Genomic DNA, 7495 nt, shown 5'->3' on the forward strand with positions numbered 1-7495 from the left:
CCAGTGCATTCCATATATATAATTATCACACACACACACACACACACACACACACACACACTCATAAGTAACAAAGGTGAACAGATTGTAGCCCTATATTTCAGAGGCGCCATGCTCACTTCCACTCTTTGTTTTCCATGATGAAAGAGTACATACTTCCATAATTCTGGCACTTGATATTGGCCAAGATCTACATCTGCTCATAAGAGGAATAAGGAAACCCCAAGGTTGAAAGCAGGAGCAGGCCTGCACTGCTTGTGACCCATCAAGCCAAATGCAGATCAGCAACCATGCAGAGTGACCAATAAAAGTGGTCATGCTGGCCCATGCTTTCCCAACCTCTATTTTTTAATTACTTAAATATATATGCCATAAATGTATGCAATCATTTCCCTCAAAATAATTTAAGGCAGATCCCAACACATAAGCTGTGCACAGATACAAGACAAGGCTGTTGTAACAGAAGGCCACCAAAAAAGAAAACAAAAAGCTGCATATATTTAAATAATCCAATCAGCTAATAATGCAAATACTGAAATCGGTCAAATGTGATGAAACAACAAGAACAACAAAAAAGATCATTGCAGTTAAGTACTCAAAGACCCGGCAGACATATTTAACAAGGGAGTGTAACAAACATGGTGGTCACCACAGAGGAAGTCTCTGTATGCATAATTACGACATCTGACAGTAAATAAAGAAGGCACAGACAAGCAGGGCCCTTCCAGATAATTGTAGAAACCAAAAAGCATGGACTGAATAAGATAAGCAGGCCTCAATCCACTTAGGGCTTCAATCCTCTAATTGAATAGCATTGGGCAAGGGAATCTTGTTCACATCCATCGCTTCCTTGTTACAGATCAGGTCTGGGGAACCTGCAGCCCACCAGATGTTGATGACCTTCAGTCTCCCTCAGCTGCAGTCATCCCAACAAATGGTGAGGGATGATAGGAATAGTAGTCCATCAACATCTAAAGGACCATAGGTTCTCCATCCCTGGTGTAAATGCATTCTTTTATCCTCCTCAAAATAAATGTAAGAGCATAATTAGTTTGTGGAACAGTAAAAGGCTGAGGACAAATGACTGAGGAAGTCTGGGAGGCAGAGACTCTGTCAACCTATGAAGCCTGTTGTTGCTCATGTCTGGTGCTTCCCTTGCTCTTGGCAGGCCTGTTCTCAAGTCACAGAGCAGGAAGCTGGGGAGTAGTGGTCAGAGAAAGGTCTGGAGTCAGAACTAGCCGGATACACTTCATGCCAAGGATGATTCAGCCCTTCCAAGCAAGACGTTCCCAGCTTTGACTGATCTTCCCATTAAGATGTGATCCATTTACCAGGGAAGACTTTACGCGAACCGTTGGACAGCTTTAAAAAATGGGAAGGCATCTGGTATTGACTCTGGACTAATGATGAAAGCACTGTGGTATGGTGGTCTGAAATTAGCAAACTTCCTATGGGGTGCGTGTGTGTGCGTGTGTGTGTCCATGTGTGCAATGAAACCATGATTAATGGAATAGCTCCTGAACACTGGCTTAATTGTCCCAATTCCAAAGGGACAGGGGTCAGGCTAAACTGAACAACCACTGCAGCATCTATCTTCTATTGCTATCACTGACGCTTTATAATAGGGTGCTGCTGAGCAGGACAGGGCCTTTCATTGCCACTTTGCTTACAGCTTTCTAAACAAGTTTCTGGAAGTGCACACACTCCTTTCTGCTGGAATGGCTGGAGGCTCCAAACAGTGATTCCTGTAGGTCCCCACCACCCATTTTGCTGTCATAGCTGGTGGTTCAGTTGGGAGGTTGCCTGACTGTCTCCATTTGTTACCTTTATCGCTTCTTCCATTCATGTCCTTTCCAGATTCCCAGTAATGTGGATATATAGATTGTAAGCTCCTTGTAAGCAGATACCAATCTTGTGTGTGGTGTGTGCAGATGATATGCTTGGAGAGAGATTAGAAAAGTTATTTTTGGACTACGGTTCCCAGATATCCCCAGGCACTATAACCAGTGTAGTAAATTAGGAAATAAGGAAAAGGAAAAGGAAAAGGAAAGGAAAAGGATACTCCCAAACTATTTGTATAAATAACCATGATCATAATTTGAGTTTCTTACACTGCTGAGTCATTTCACATGCAAAGTCCTTATTTCACTGTCCCCCTGATTGTATCTCATATTATTTTGCTTAACCCACTGATTTCTCATCAGAACATATTAGTCATTTATACCATCCTCAGCTTAAAACAAACAAGCAAACATCCTGAACCAGTTGTTACCATTCAAATTAGGAGTCATCTTAAACTAACCCCTCAACCCCAGTGTGTGAAGCCATGTTTAATGTCTGTCACTCTGAGGCAGTGCTATTCCATACCACCTGGAGCATGAACCAGCTACCTGTGGATGGATTAAGTAGAAATGGTGGGAGAAGGAGTGCTAGAGTCCACCCGCTTCCCATTACCTTCCCAGGGAATGCCAATACTGCAAGTGGAGCATCTACAAAACAGCAATGTTTAGAGAAGGAAGTTAACAGTTTTCATCCTGGCTCTACTTTCCAGCTGATGGCTGTGCTCAGAATAATGAAAATCAGTTTAATTTCAAGGAAAGTCTGTCTTTAGCATTTTCTTATCTACACTTCCAGTACAGTAGGACCGGAACCAAAATTACTTGTAAAAAAATAAAATTAAGATCATGTGCCTTGAATGTTTGGTCCTGCCACTAAAAATTGTCTCCTACTTCACATGCACTTTGCTGAGAGGAAGGGCCCTTTTACACAACTGTGCTGTTTTTATAGTGATGTGATTCCACCTGAACTGCTATGGCTACATTTGATGGAATCCTGGGATTTGCAGTTTAGGGAAGTGCATTTAGAAATTTCAGACAGACAACTCTAGTGCATCAGCAAACTACAAGCCCCAGGAATCCATAGGATGCAGCCACAGCAATTAAAGTGGAATCATAGGGCTATGGCTGTGTGGTGTTAAAGGGCCCTAAGTCAACAGAAGTGACAGCAAGGCAGTGGAATTGACTTCTGTCAGCATGCACAGAACAGCTTTTGTTGCTTAATCTGTTAGTTAAATTGATTAAAGCTTGCAAGCCTCCTGATTTAAGTCACTTGATTAATCACCATCATATTCTGGACACTTCCCTACAGACATTTTTAAAATGTAGGTCAAAAAATGAAACAATGAAAGCAGCCAGCAGCTGCTTTAAGGAAACAAGCCAAATGTTTGGCCTCAGACCAATTGAAGCCAATGTAAAAGTCATATTGCTGATCCATCTGGAACAGCATTTGGCCAAATTTGTACCAAGGCTTAGTGCTAGCCATGCTGTACAGTGGCAAAATTACAATTTTCTCTGAATCAAATTGTGATTCTAAAATATTTTTAGCTGTGTGGGAGAGATGTACAGGAGTTGGGAACCTGTGGCTCACCAGGTGGTTTTGGACCACAACTTCCATCATCCCAAATCAATATTAAATGATGAGGAATCATGGGAACTGAAATCTAGCAACATCTGAAGGCTGCATGTTTCCCTGATTTACAGCTTTAAATCCCAGTTTGTATCAACCAAAGAGAAAATGTCTTTTGCACTAGATTTAGGGAGTAGGCAAGCAAACAAAGCAACCATCCAGGCTTGTGGATGAGGGTGTCGAGCTCAGGTGATGCCTGCCATGGGCTATCCACTCTACAACTAAAAGTACAATGGGTACATCTTTATTTCTAAAGGTGGCAGCACAACACTGGATAGCCAGCATCAGTGTCAACAGCTGTTGTTCTTGCAGTTGCTTTACACTGCAAGAAAACTTACAATAATCCATATGAGAGGGAATGTGCCATGCACATAAATTAGGCATCAAAGATGTGCACTGGGATAGAAATGCAATTTTAAAAGTAGTAAAAGTTGCACTAATGACCAGTGGCACTGAAGTCTCTGTCACCTGGGTATCTCTAGAGCAGTGCCTAGCCAGCATAGCCAATGGTGAGGAATGTTGGGCATTGCAATCCAATAACATCTGGAGGGCTGGAGAATTCCTATCCCTGACCTAGCGCCTTTGCACATCTTCCCTCTACAAGTTGTCTTACTCGGGTATATTACTGTCCTATGGAAACCTGGGATGTGTAGTACAGAGAGGAGAATTTAGAATTCTCAACCAGAGTGCTCTAGTGCCTCAGAAAACAACAAATCTGATTTTGATGCAGTCATGGCAGATAAAGGGATATCAAAGTGCCATAGCTGTGTAGTGTGGTCAGCTTTCACAACCATACAGAGAAATCAGAAATACTATGGCATGGATAATTCTGGCTTTGGTATTTAAGTATACGTCTTTGCACTTCAGGATCTCATGATAACTGTCCTTACAAGTCTTAAGTCTTCTTCTGAGTTCTTCACTAGAGTCTCTATTTTGACTCATCACTGAGCCAAAGTATAGAAAATGTAATTATTTAACTGTCTTTGTCATGCACTTTTAAGTTATGTCAATCATATGTTCTCATTATGTTTGTTTCCTTAATATCCACCTGTAACCCTGCTTTTGGACTTTCTTCTTTAATTTTCATCATTATTTATTCAAGGTCTTTGCTATACTCTGCTAGTAATATAGTGGCATCTGAACGTCTTAAACTGTTTATTTTCTTTTCTCCAGTTTTCTCAACCTTTGCCTCAAGTCATTTCCTGCATTGTGTATTATTATGTTCTACATAGAAATTAAACAAATGCAATGATAAAATTCAGTCAGTTACTGAGCATATTTAGTAGCATTAGCAGGGGAAAACTAAATGGGTGGAATTTTAGTTATTACACTAGACCAGTTGATCTTTGACAAAACAAGTCTCTGTTCAACAGACGGGTAATGGACTGGTAATTTTAGAGTATTCATAATGCCTCCACCTAGGCTGACAAAAATCCATTCATGGTAACGCCCACAAACTATTATCACAGTACAATTTAAATTGTTGTTTTTAGTATCCCATGCCAAAGCATAAGAGCGGTAGAAATTCACTGACCAGATAACTAAAACACTGTCCAGAAATTCTGCTCTTCAGGTAACGGCTGCAATCCCAATGCCATTTAGTGGTACACCATATTGAATTCAGTGGCTAAGAAACCATGGGTCACATTCCACTTCAGATTGCAAGGTTGTCTAAAATCGCTCTACTCATTATGCAAAAAGACTGAACTAGACTTAGGCTGTTGCCACACTGCAGAATCCATGCAGTTTGACACCACTTTCACTGTCATAGTTCCATTGTATGGAATTCTGAAATTTGTAGTTTGTTGCAGCACCTGAGCTCTCTGACAAAGAAGGCTAAATGGCTCAAAAAAATACAAATCCCAGAATTCCATATCATTGAGCCATGGCAGTTGAAGTGGTGTTAAACTGCATTAATTCTGCAGTGTAGATGCTGCCTGAGAAAGAGTGCGGATGACATGCCACTGCAGACTGCAGGCTGTATCCCTGAATTTGGACAGGTTGAATTCTTCATAGCAAAGTTGGCAGACCATGTAGCCCTCCAGATGGTTTGGCCTACAACTCCCATCAAATTGAGCCAAAGTAGGGAAAATTTCCAGAGAGTCAAAGTTTTATCTCTCACCTTCCCCCATCCCCATATGGGGCTGAAAACCTATTCAACAATAGCGAAGGACAGGAGGGAAAGTATGGAAGAATGCAATTGTGTTATTAATGTTAGTATAGCAAATAGCTGTATCTACACTGTGGAATTAATGCAGTTTGACACTGGTTTGACTTTCCAAAGGAGCCAGTGGAGGTCAATGCTATAGAATTCTGGGATTTGTAGTCTTTGGAAATAGTCACCCCTGGTCATGAAAGCTCTGGTGCCCCAACAAATGACAAAAACCCAGAACTCCAGTTAAATCAGTGTCAAACTGCATAAATTCTTCAGTGTGGCAGCAGCTAATTGCAGAAATGTGTTGTTGTGTGGCTTCAAGTTGTTTCTGGTTTATGGAGAGTTAAGGCAAACCTATCAAAACACACTGCAGAAATAATCCAGTTTGAAGCAGCTTTAACTGCCCTGGCTCAATGCTAGGAAATTCTGGGAAGTGTAGTTTTGTGAGACATTTAGCCTTCTTTGTCAGAGAGCTCTTGTGTCACAACAAACTATAATTCCCAGAATCCCCAATACAGAGACAGGGCAGGTAAAGCGGTCTCCAACTGGATTATTTACGCAGTGTGTTTTGGACCAGGGTTTTGTTGGCAAAAATAGTTCAAAGTGGGTTTGGCTTTGCCTTCTTCTGAGGCTGAGAGAATGTGATTTGCTTAAGGTCACCCTGTGAGGTTTTATGGCCAAGAGGGGATTTGAACCTTGGTCTCCAGAGTCGCAGTCCAACACTCAGACCACTAAGCCACACTGGCTCCTCAACTGCTGATGGGGGAGCCATTTTCCTCCCCCTCACTTTCTTCCATGGCTTCCCTTTCACTCTCACCCAACGCTGGTTTCTGAGGCAGACAGCTCTTCCTCAGGCCAGAGCCAGGCTGGGTGACAGAAGGGACTGCGGTCTAGGCCTCTAAAAACAAATGATAGTACTTGCCCATAGGGACACCATAATTGCCCCTAGGGAAACATTGGGGAATATTTGCCCATAGGGAAACATCCATTTCCCTGTAGGCAAGTATTCCCCAATGTTTCCCTATGGGCAAGTGTAGTTTCCCTATAGCAGCAATGTCCAAACTCTGGCCCTCCAGGTGTTTTGGACTTCAGCTCCAAGAAGCCTCAGCCACATTGGCCAATGATTTGGGATTCTGGGAGCTGAAGTCCAAAACACCTGGAGGGCCAGAGTTTGGACATCACTGCCCTATAGGCAAATATTCCCTAATATTTCCCAATGGGCACATATTCCCCAATGTCTCCCTAGAAGCATGTATGGTTCCCCTATGGGCAAGTATTCCCCAATGTTTCCCTGTTGGCAAGTATGGTTTCCCTATGGGCAAGTATTGCTCAAAGTTTCCCTATAGGGACGTATGGTTTCCCTATGGGCCAGTACTATCATTTATTTTGGTGCCTCCCTGTGTCTATGCGTACTTGTGTTTCTGTGTGGCTCTCCCTGGCCTTGCTTCCTCAGCGGTGCTGGGGGCCTGGAAGCGGCTGGTGGCGCAGGGCCTAAACGGATTAGGCAACAAGAGAGCACCTTCCTGCCTGCTTTTCCCCTCAATGCACTTGGGCCACAGCTTTTGAAGCCGCCCAGCCCTGCCACTACCCAGGCATTATGCTGGGATGTATGGGGCTTTATCCAACTCAGGCTCTGCTTTGCCCCCAGCTTCATCAATCATTTCAGGCTGTTCAAATGCCCCCCTTCGGGGCCTTCCGCCTCATTTAACTTCTCAAGGGGGAAGAAAGTGGAGAGCGGGTTGTTGTCAAGCGCCAGAATGCCTCCACAGCCCACCCTTTTCCTCCTCCTTCTCCTTTTTGGCCTTCCTCTTGTGCAGAAGGGCAAAAGGAAGGCCTTTATGAAAAGGGGGACGTTTCCCTGTCAACATGGCAGGG

This window comes from Sceloporus occidentalis, unplaced genomic scaffold, assembly GCF_023333645.1.
Source record: "Sceloporus occidentalis isolate IW3139 unplaced genomic scaffold, rSceOcc1.0.p SCAF_5, whole genome shotgun sequence".
Taxonomy (NCBI): domain Eukaryota; kingdom Metazoa; phylum Chordata; class Lepidosauria; order Squamata; family Phrynosomatidae; genus Sceloporus; species Sceloporus occidentalis.